The sequence below is a fragment of the Crinia signifera genome, chromosome 5 (assembly GCF_055691185.1).
Source record: "Crinia signifera chromosome 5, ASM5569118v1, whole genome shotgun sequence".
Classification (NCBI taxonomy): Eukaryota; Metazoa; Chordata; class Amphibia; order Anura; family Myobatrachidae; genus Crinia; species Crinia signifera.
In genome coordinates, this window is record NC_139221.1 from 148733840 (window position 1) to 148746591 (window position 12752).

Here is a 12752-nt window from a genome sequence, read left to right on the forward strand (position 1 = left end):
TAAAACTGATGCAGGATCATATACGACTAATTTGCATTATACTTTGCAACATGATCAGTGTGTGGAATGGATTGCACAGTATCTGCAGTTTAACCCCCACTTTAGTAATAACATCATAAGTGTAAGATTATATACACCAGAATTGCTGTCGTACACATTTGGGCCCTAATTCTGGTTCACTCGCAAAGGCAAATTCCTTCTCAAATGGACAAAACCATGTGCACTGCAGGGGGGGGGGGGGCAGATGTAACATGTGCAGAGAGTTACATTTGGGTAAGTTATTTTTGTATCTGTGCAGGGTAAATATTGACTGCTTTATTCTTACACTGCAATATAGATCTCACTTTGAAGTAAAACCCCACCCAAATCTAATTATCTCGGCTATTGTTACATCTGCCCCACCTGCAGTGCACATGTGGCCTTATTGAGATCTGATTACAGTACAAATGTGTTCTCAAAATGGTCAAAACCATGTGCACTGCAGGTGGGGCAGATGTAACATGTGCAGAGAGCGTTACATTTGGGTGGGGTGTGTTCAAACTGAAATCTAAATTGCAGTGTAAAAATAATGCAGCCAGTATTTACCCTACACAGAAACAAAATAACTCACACAAATCTAACTTTCTCTATACATGTTACATCTGCCCCACCTGCAGTGCACATGGTTTTGCCCATTTTGAGAACAAATTTGTACTGCAATCAAATCTGAATAAGGGCCATGGTTTTATCCATTTGATAAGGAATTTGCCTTTGCGAGTGAACCAGAATAATGGCCTTGGTGTAAAGTACTAGATATAAAAGCCATAAAAACAAAATATCTTTTTACATGTGATGAAATTAAATCTAATTAGATGATGATACATTTTGGAAGAAAATTAGATTATATCAGTAATTCTGCTGATGTGCATAGATACATAATCTAATCTTTGTCTCCATAAATTACCCCATATATCCAGAATTAAGAAAAGAAAATGACATCCTTATTATATATATTGACTGCAGGCTTTGTGTATTGTATATTGTACTTCTAACCCTGTACTCAGTAACTAACCATTATAAATAAGTTAACTTTATGCTATTTGGAAATGATAGATTTTCAGAAAGAAATGCAAGATCATTTTGACCTGATTTTAACACATAAAACTTATTATTTGTGGATATTTAACAGTTCTTATAAGGGATTTTAGAAAGTCCTGTTGCATGCCAGTCTCTAATGCAGAATGTGAATCTAGGTCACAGCACATACAATTCCTCCTTCTTGTGTACAAATCACTGCATCTCCTCAGAACTGAATGTCACATCAAGCATCACAGAGATCCTGCTACCACATTAACCAGGCACCACTGATCAAGAAGCACAACTCACTCCTGCAGACAAAAGGCAGAGACATCCTATTGTTAGAATAATACGTTGATATTAGAAAACATAAAAAGCACAGTAGTTTCATCATTCAATATTAATTTAGCTTGGCTTCCATTTCCACGCCATATTGCAGTTCTCAGAAATTGTATGTATTATGTTGTTCACATCTCGTAGTTTGCCAAAAGGCATCTAGCGGAACAATACACATTTTGATGTGTAAAATTTGATACAGGTTGAGTATTCGTTATCCAAAATGCTCAGCACCAGAAGAATTTCAGAATAATGTTATACAGGTTGAGTATCCCGTATCCAAAATGCTCGGGACCAGGAGAATTTTGGATAACGGATTATTCCGTATTTTGGAATATTTTAATATTTCAATTATGTATTTTGAAGTATCTTGCATGTATGCTGTATAAACACATAAAATACACACAAATATATTTTATTACCACATAAAATACACACAAATATATTTTATTTGTTCAAAAAACAAGGTTTCAAAACATGAAACAAAATTTGTGTACTATCTCAGATATTGAATTTGAATGCCAAGCAATCATTTTCTTGCACATATATAGTGACAGTTACATATCATGTCACCAGTAGTGCTGTTACAAATGTCCCCAGTGAGTTTTTAGCAAAAAAAAAAATTTCACTTTCTGGAATGTATGGTTTTCGGAATAATTCGGATAACGGATACTCGGATACGGGATACTCAACCTGTATTTCAATGAGGTATCTTGCATTTATGTTGTATAAACACATCAAACACATGAAATACACACAAATATATTTTATTTGTACACAAAACAAGGTTTCAAAACAAGAAACAAAGGTTGTTGTGTACTATCTCAGGCACTGAATTTGAATGCCAAGCAGTCATTTTCTTGCCCATATTTAGTGCCAGTTATATATCATATCCTCAGTAGTGCCAGTTACATATCATATCCTCAGTAGTGCCAGTTAGATGTCCCAGTAGTGCCAGTTACATACAGTATCATATACTCAGTCGTGCCAGTTACAGATGTACCAGTAATGTCAGTTACATATCATATCCTCAGTAGTGCCAGATACAGATGTACCAGTAGTGCCAGTTACATATCATATCATCAGTAGTGCCAGTTACACATAATATCCTCAGTAGTGCCAGTTACAGATGTCCCAGTAGTGCCAGTTACATATCATATTCTCAGTAGTGCCAGTTACAGATGTACCAGTAGTGCCAGTTACATATCATATCCTCAGTAGTGCCAGTTACATATCATATCCTCAGTTGTGCCAGTTACAGATGTCCCAGTAGTGCCAGTTACATATCATATTCTCAGTAGTGCCAGTTACAGATGTACCAGTAGTGCCAGTTACATATCATATCCTCAGTAGTGCCAGTTACATATCATATCCTCAGTTGTGCCAGTTACAGATGTCCCAGTAGTGCTTTTAGCAAAAATAAAAAATAAATACATTCTGGAAACTATGGATAAGGGATATTTTGGATAATGGATATTTGAATAAGGTATACTCAACCTGTACAAATAGAACACTAATAATTAATTAAAAGCAGAACAATGGGGGTTCTGCCAAAATAAATAAAAACAAGGTTACAAAATGGTTGTGTAATAAACATTTGTATTAGAAATACATTATAAATGTATACAGTGATGCACAAATGAAATATTTATGACAACTGGTGCTAAGGAAGATCGAGCTAACAACCAATCAAATGATTGCTACTATAGCCTTTTCGAAACTGCAATAAAATATAGGTTTGAATCTCTGCCTACTGTATTTACATTCCAACTTATTTATTTGTTTTTATAATAAAGTATAATTTCTTTATTTTTTACTTAATGAACTTAAACCAAATCCATATTTATATTATTATATTATCTTTTTAAAATTATTTCAACAACACCCAGCTTAGAATTGTATAATTCCTGTGCACGTATCTTTTTTATTAAAAGCATACTGCAAAATTTACCTTGCTGATTAGAGCTGTAGCTAGGGTTACCATCTTTGTGTTAAGAGATTCCCGGACAGTGGCCAGCTCCTTGATACACCCATAGTCCACCCACTGACCCGCCCCCAGCCCGCCCCTTGCCCCACATTATGTTTTTTTTTCTAACCTTTGCTTTAATTTAATTCTTGATTTTGCACACCATAATGCCAGTTACATGTTACATCACACACAGTAATGCCCATTACAAGTTATGCCACACACAGGATGCCCATTACATGTTACTCCACACACCACAATGCCCATTACACGTTATGCCAGGACTCAACAATTTTTTTGTAAAGGAAGGACAAAATGGACTGCGCGCCGAAAATTTTCAACATAATGCCAATTACACGTCACACATCCATTACATAGTATACCACATGCCATAATGCCCATTACATGTTATGCCACACCCCGTGATGCCCATTACACATTATGCCCATTACTCGTTATGCCAGGACTCAAATTTTTTCTAAAGCAGGGACAACATGGACAGTGTCACATACCCATTACATAGTATACCACATGCCATAATGCCCATTAAGTTATGCCACACACTGTAATGCCTATTACACTTTATACCAAACACCATAATGCCCATTACACATTATAGCAAACACCTTAATGCCCATTACACGTTATAGCAAACACCATAATGCCCATTACATGTTATGACACACACTGTACATATAAGTGCTGCTTACCTACTTGCTCGCTGCTACGGGTTTTATTCTTGATGCCAAGGGTTTCATATTTCATGCTCGATGTCAAGGATTGCATGCTCTGTGCTAGGGGGGTACTTACACTATGCCAGAGGTTATATGCTCTAACAGGGGTTACATGCTCATTGCCAAGAGGGGAGTGAGAGGTGAGGCCAGGTACTGGCAGGGTGAGCGGTGAGGCCAGGCAGGGGGAGCGTGTTATCACATAATATTGGGACAGCCACAGTAGTAATCTACAGTAGCTGCTACTGGGGCTGGCTGGGCCTGGGAGGCAGGCTGGGGGTCTGGGGCAGGGCACATCGACCACCGTGACCACCTGACTGGAGAGGACAGTGGAGAGACTAAAGCAGCGAGTGGTCACCAGAAAATGGCGCAGAAGGGGACTGGTGACAGTGTGACTGCAGGAGGGGACACAGCACTGCCGACTGCCAGGGCCGGATTAACAATGGGCCTGATGGAGCTACAGCTATATGCCCACTCTCCAAATAGGCCCATTTTGTAGCTGAGGGCAGTGGCATAACTATTGAGGGTGCAGGGGATGCAGCTGCTACAGGGCCCGGCGGCTTGGGGGGCCCGTGGCTATCCCCAGCACCTTCTGCATTGTTTTGTTACATTTTTAAAAGCTTTCTTCTGCTGCTACCGCAGGCCGGATGCGGAGAGTGGAGGAGGACGGCAGAGGATGACTGATTCGCACCCCGGAACCGGAAGCGTCACCGCGCGTCTGACTGACACGCCTGTCAGCCGCACATCCCTAGCGCTGCTACAACAGCACCAGCAGGCGCGCCTCGCCTGACATCATAATGAATTCAATTGGAGGCTGTTGCTGAAGCACTTGAGGGGAGCCAGAGGAGCGGAGATGAGAGACGGCTGTGCTGCAGGGGGAAGGTGGAGGACTGGAGAAAGGCTGCTGCTGCATAAGAGGGGGAGAAGCTGCTGCTGCAAGGTAGGCCAGTCTGGAGGAGGGGTCGGGAAGGGTGTCCGGGCTGTAGGGCTGCTAGTGAGGCTGAAATAATGATAAGTATCTCCTCCAGCAGCTCCATCCATCATAGCCAGATTCCTACTACATTCTGCAGCCTCTGCATAAATTGCCTTATGAAATCCTGTGTAAATTGTAGTGTTCTATTTATCTGTCCATCTGTACCCCATCCTGCAATTCCACCAATCTATGTCTTCCTCTCATCCATCCACCCATCGATGTCCCCTCCCATCCATCCACCCACCCACCTATGTCCCTCCCATCCATCTGTCTATGCTCCTAACATCTGTCTGTCTTTCTATGCCCTCTCATGTCCGTCTATCTGTCTATGGTTCTTTCATCAGTCCCCCTCCTGTTCCTACTTCTTGAGCCATCTACATTTGTATGCTCATTCCGTCCATCTATGCCCCCCGCTAATCTGTCCATCTATGCTCTCTCCCATCCATCTGTCTATACACCTTCCGTCTTCTATGCTTCCTCCCATCCATCCGTCTATGCTCTTTCCTATCCAGCCATGTATGCCCCTTCCGTCCATCCATGCCCCCTCCCATCTGTCTATGTATGCTCCTTCAATCCGTCCGTCTGTCTATGCCTGCCCTGAGGGGGTGGGCCTTTAAAAAATTTGCTATGGGGCCTGCAATGTTCTAGTTACGCCTCTGGCTGAGGGCCTGGGCTTTTCAACGAGCCTGGCCCCACATCGCTATCCCCCCGGGAACCGGAGATATCACTAGGCAAACCTGGAACATAGGATAACATGGGACCCGCTAATTCCGACCCCCACCCGGTTCCAACGGCTGACAGTTCCCCCTCCTGCATTACAGAAGATCTCAGTCGAACCGTAATCATTGGGCCTTCAATCTAATACCAGGCTGGTCCCTATGGGTTCATTGGTTCTATAGATATTGTGGGTAAACTAATGTTTTTATTTCTGAAATGTAATTTCATGACTGTTCATGTTGTTTGAGGACAGATTTCTCTGGAGCCAAATGGCCCAGTTTCACTGGACCAAAATCATTCAAAGCCCACATGTAAATGGGTCAATTGGTTCTGAAGATATAGCTGGTTGTTTAATGGGGGGGGGGGGGTGTTTCTCTCCCCTTCACACCAGAAAATGCTGGGACTAGGCTGGTGTAAAAGGGACCAGCCTGGGAATGTCCCTGCATGATCCTGGGACCAAATTCCTGGGTAAATCCCTGCATTTTCTGGTGTGAAAGGGGTATTCTTTCAAATAGCTGGGACCTGTAGTGGTCTGAATACAGCCCCTGCTCTCTGCCCAGCTGTTAATGGCTGTCATTTCTGCTTGGCGGCGGTTGTCCCCCAGTTACCGCGAGCATGTATTCCCAATTGGCAATGAGCATGTAATCCCACATGGCAACGAGCATGGAAACCCTGGCAATGAGCATGTAGGTAAGCAGCACTTATGTATGGCATAATATGTAATGGGCATTATGGTGTGTGGCTTAACATGTAATGGGCATTATGGTGTAATTTTTTTTATGCGCACCTTCGGTGCGCAATGCCCCTGTTTGTGCAGCATATTGTGCATTATTGCTTAATCTGTTTGGTATAGTGTGTATTTTGGCTCAATCCATGTGGCAAAATGTGAATTTTGCCTTAATCTGTATTGGCATAATGTGAATTTTGACTCAGTCAGTGTGAATTTTGGCTCATTCCATATGGCATAATGTGTAAGAGGCAAATACAGTATAAGGGGGTTACTATTGTGTTGCATGATTTGTATAAGGGGTATATGGTGTGGTAAACTTAGGTGACCACATAAAAGGTGCTGAAATTTTGTCTACCAAATTTTTTATGACTGGAGTGCCGCCTCACCCAGCAAATTTCTTAGGACATCGGCATCCTTTGGGTGCACCTTTGGAGGGCACCCGCCAATATATCTCCCTGCATTTTTCCTATGCCAGCCCCATGCCTTTTCCAGGCATATATAGTTAGTTGAAAGAATATGCACAAATAGAGGCACACCCATGAGCAGACCACCCAACCAGAACACTGGTCACGCCCCCCACATTATTAGGTGCTGGCCACAACCCCTATTATTGTGCATAATAGGCCATGGTCATTTTCAGCTCCAGGCCCATTTAGACCTTAATCTGGCACTGCCGACTGCGCTGCGGGTGGGTTCTGTACTGCTGCTGGCTCTCTGGCCGCAGACTGGGACAACAACTGCCAAACTGCGCCACAAATTAACTCACTGTCCGACCGTCTGGTAGCCTCACTCAGTCGCTCACAGACACTCACGTCACGCAGCACTGTAGCCCGCAGGAGGAGCCGGAGGGCACATGATACTAATGAGTGACACATGTGTCCTGCCTCCCGCCTCCTCCCAGCAAATGGGGCGGCGGAGTGTCAATCCTCAGGATTACAGACACTGAAGAGGACAGTCTGATGTGTGTCACCGCCCTGCGCCCGCCCCCAGCAACCTCACATGGGGTATGTGTCACTGACTGTGACTCTGGCATGATGGATGGGATGGCCGCATCAGTAATACGCGGTGTCTGTGTGTGTGTGTGTGTGTGTGTGTGTGTGTGGGGGAGGGACGCAGTTGAAGTAGAAATGCCTCCTCCCCCCCCACACACACACACACCATTACCTACCCATATTACCCAACTCCTGAATAGAAGAAATTTTGGACCATTGTAGGGACACGTCTTTGTTTCTTACTTCCTGCCAGTTCATATCCACTACATTGTACAATTCCTTGGTATCACGATCCGGGTATTAAAGCAGGCATTTTTACCTTCCAAATGCCTTAGAAGACTGTCGCTGTGCTCCAGTCATTGTTCAATCAGCACTGTGTGCGCTCAGGCCGCAGTGTGCAAGTCCAGGAGTCTCCCGGCGCCGCTATCCCTGTGGACTCTGCTCCCTGCCTGTCATCCTTGATGCTCAGCTCCAGTCTCCTGTGGCTTCTATGCCTCTGCCATTACAATAGGCCTCAGACCATGTGCCAAACAAACAGGCTTCCCATCTTTCCCAGACATGGGAGCAGCCATGTCTTTCCTTGTCATATGTCCATTTCCAGCCTATCCTGTGAGTTCCCCAGTCTGGCTAAATACCCAGCCAATCCACTTCTCCTCCTTCCATAAGAATGCTGGGTAACTAAGGCCAATTGCCAGTGCTACCGATGTCATCCTGAGGGATTTACTGAGGACCCCCTGTCTGTCATCCCTCATGCTCAGCTCCAGTCTCCTGCGGCTTCCATGCCTCCGCCACTACAGTAGGCCTCAAACCATGTGCAAAACAAACAGGTTTCCCGCCTTTCCCAGACATGGGAGTAGCCCTGTCTTTCTCTGTTACATGTCCATTTCCAGCCTATTCTGTGAGTTCCCCAGTCTGGCTAATTACCCAGCCAATCCACTCCCACTCCTTCCTACAGATACTGATCTCATCCAGAGGGTATAACCTGCAAGGTGTCTCTCTGTTTCTAAGCTGCTTTCCAGGTTCCCTGTTCCCAAGGACTCCACTCCCAGGTCCTGTGTCATCTCCTACAAGCTGCTGCCTGGCTCCATTGGGGTTCTGCCATTGATAATACTTGCCAATGTTGTTCCACCATCGATTATACTTGCCACCAGTGTTCTGCCATCGATACTATTCACCATCAGTGTTCCGCCATTGATACTACTCACCATCAGTGTTTCGCCATCAATACTACTAACCATCGGTGTGTCTATCATGACCCTTATCACCATTGTTGCTCATCACTGTTGGTGTCTCTTTCATCAATATCCATCACCATCGGTGCTCCTTCACCACTATTAATCGCCAAGGGTGCCTCCTTCATCCATACTCAGCTCCATCAGTGTCCTTCATCGATACGCTTCACCATCGGTGCAGTATCAGTGATCCCATTGTTGATGTTCCTCACCATCGGTGCTCTAGTATCGTGACCCAGCTTACGTGGTATTCTCCAGGTCCACATCGATCAGTATTCCACTGCTGACATTATTATCTGCATTACTGTATTTATTCTGGACTTTGGACCTAATTCTAGTTATTTCGAAAAGCAGCCTTGTGAATCCACCAGATGCCACCCTGCGAATGCCGTGTACCTGGCCCCCTCTTGCACACCGTGTATGCTCACACAGGCTGCTAATGGATGTTTTCCATAAACATCCATTCGCAGGCTGTGGAGGAACACCCCCATCATTCAATGGTTGCCGACCATCGAATGATGTGGAAGGCACACGCACATCTAAGGTTACTCTGAGGTAACCATAGACATGCGTGGGCATTAAGAAGGAAGTGGGTGGGCAGCTGACATCCGGTGATGTCAGATGCAGGTCCCCGATGCCTACGTCACCGGCGATTTCCATGGGAATGCCCAGCGTTTTCATGGGAACACCCATGAAACTCTGGCCGTTCCCATGGGCCCGCCTATCTGCGGCCTCCCCACGCCCGCAATGTTGGGTGCATGCACCCGGCGAACAGTTTCTTCGCTGTAGTCGCACGCACCCGGCGTATGCACATGCACAGAAATGCGGCTGAGCATGTGCATATGCAAAACATCGCTCCCTGTGCGAACGTATGGTTCTGTGCGAACAGACGAGAATAACCCCCTTTTTATCCAGTGGCAGACCTCTGGTAGGCAATGGAGGCATCTGTCACCGGGCTCCTGCTCCCAAGGGGGCACCTCTCCTCCCCTGCAAGTTTAAATTAGTTAATTGAAAGCCATTGATATTGCTTCTGTGGCTGAGGTCTGAAATACAGTATGTGTCCTTTCTGTCTCTCTCTCTCTATATATCTGTATAGACATATATATTTCAGAACAGACACACACACACAGGGGCAAACGCAGGATTTTCAGAAGGGGGTTTCCAGAGGGGCAGAGCAAAGCACGGAGATGGACACTTAGGTGACCCAGTGTATGCCGGTTAGTTAAAGTATTATATATAGACCAAATGTATATAAATAATAATAATAATAATAATAATTATAAAAAAAAATATATATATATATATATATATATAAAAAAATATATACACACACACACACACACACATACAAATATAACAGCGGTGTAGACCCCTGGGCATAGCAATGTATTGGGGCCCCTACCGATCCTCCAGCGGTAGGGGTGGGGGAAGCTTTGATGTCCCCCGGGTGGTAGGGGGTATTATATCAACCGCTCAGCATGTAGGGCCTGGATCAGTAATTTCCACTTATTACCCCTTTACTGTACAGATGGTGGGAGATGGGGTGGGAGAAGGGGGCATTGGGCTGAATGAAGGGGCCCTGATACATAACGTCCAGGGTTATGCAGGATGTTTAATATGCAGAGGAGGGTGTATAGTGGAGTGGGCTTATTATTCATAATTTTTTGGTGGTAGGACAGCTTGCTTGACTGCAGATATCTCCAGTTCCCGTAAATATATTTCTTAGATTTTAATGGAATTAAAGACTAGGGAATCCCACCTACCAAATGCTATTAGGTACTAGGGGGTCAGAGTACAGGAGGCAGAGCAATCTGCCAACGAGAAAATAAAACTACATACCAGGTGTGTGGAGCTGGAGTAGTAACCAGCTACTGGAAGGCTGATATCTCTGGTTCTGGGAAACGTAGAGACAAGCTACCCCCCCCCCCCCCCCATGAGTCCTTAGACTCATGGGGAGGGGGGGGTTCTGGGTACTCAGAAACCCCCCTGCGTGCGTTACTGACACACACATATATATATATTATTTAAGGTGTTTTGTGTGTGTGTGTGGGGGGGGGGGGGGATGGGCACTAATAAATATATCTTGCCTCCGGGCAACTGGAACAAACTTACGCCATTGACTTCATCAGTGTTCCTACACTGCACTAGTTAGTGCCCAGTATTCATATACAGTATGCTCTGGGCTTTATCAGTGTCTTTACACTGCACCAGCCTATCTTCAACACCTACAGTACGTTATATCATAGTATTGGTCTTCATCAGTGTTCTTGCACTGCAGCTATTTACCATCTTGCTATTAACCAGTAATGCATATATTTCATTGCCTGTGATTACCTGCTATTACCAATACCATTCTTCCGAGTTTTCAGTTACCATTGTTATCTTCTGTGGTTAATAAAGATTTTATATTTTACTTCCGTGGTCACATCTTAAAGCTACTGTCTGAGGGTCTCTGGCATACACAGTACCCTCATTAAAGCTTCTCGGTTCCAGTACCAGCCAGGATCTGACCACAGGCATGACACTCAGCTGCTGACTGTAGCATGGATTACTACTTGGTGTAGACAACAAATGTGCATTATACATAAGTAAATATTTCCTATATAGTCTAGAAAACTGTACTTTACAATGTGAGTCCCTTTAAGTGACTGTACTGGAAAATTAAACTGCAATAATGTTTAGTCCTGTATAATGTGAAATTCTAGGTACACATTCTGTAGCTTCATTTGAAAGCATGTTGAGTGTTTACGTAGCTTGAAAGATATGGAAAAATCGACACAATATTTTGTCAAAAGGTCACATATCCCTGAACTGTTCAAGTTCCGCATCAATATTTTAATTTATTTACTGTATTTTGTATATTAATAATGTAAAGAATACCTATTTTAAATATTGATGCAAAATGAGTGCTGACATACCTCATTGGCAGGTATTCAATTACATAATTCACCCTGTGCAGCGAATCCTGTTTTGGATTCGCTGCACAGTCGCCGTGTTCCGGAGGGCTGGAGCATTCACTGCCAGCCCTCCCTCTCACACTATTCACCGCCTTAGGGGCTCGTTGCCCCTGGTGGTGAATTTTAAACCCCCCTCCCCCCAGAAAATGCCGCAGGGAGCCAGGGGACGGTGGCAGGCAAGGAGATGGAAGCCTCCCTGCCTGCGCCGGACACTGTGGGGTGAAGGAGGGCTGGCAGGGGACAGGGATAGGGAGCCGCTCCACTGGTCCCGCTCGTAAGAAGCCGGGACCAGTGTGCAGTGAATATATGAATATCTAATGAGCGGCTCCCGGCCCCCTGCTGGTTAATGTGTAAAAAAAAATATATATAAAAAAGTAAGTATATATTAATGTGCTTCAAGCACATGAATAAAAATAGCATGCCCCTTCACAGAAAAAAAAATCTGATTTTTTTACACCAAAAAAAAAAACACTTTATCTTAAAAGATGTCGAATGCAAATCGGTGAATCATGGCAAAAATCAGGGAGAAAGCAATTCGCCATCCTAGCTTTGAATACACTCTCGGTGAAAAGCCCAATGAAATACACCAGTGAATTGCAGCGAGCATGAAACGGAGAACTGGCCGGCATTCACTGTTCGCTTTCAGTGAACATTGAATATGAATTTACGCTCTGTTTGCAATAAATTAACATCCATCCATGACCTCTTCATCTCTCACAACTTCAATCTGATGGCCATTACAGAAACCTGGCTCAAACAATCAGACACGGTCTCGCCTGCAGCACTGTCACATGGTGGTTTCCTCTTCACTCACACCTCCAGGCCTGGTAACTGTAAAGGAGGTGGAGTTGGTATATTACTGTCACAAGCCTTCACATACTCAGTTCTACCACCAGTTCCTTCACTCACATTTACATCATTTAAAGTACACTCCATTAGGGTTTTTTCCCCTTTCTCTCTGTGTGTTGCTGTTACTGTATCTATAGCCCACCTGTGCTTCCCAAATCTAAATTTCTGGAAGATTTCTCTGCCTGGATCCCCCATTTCTTACCCTCTGACATC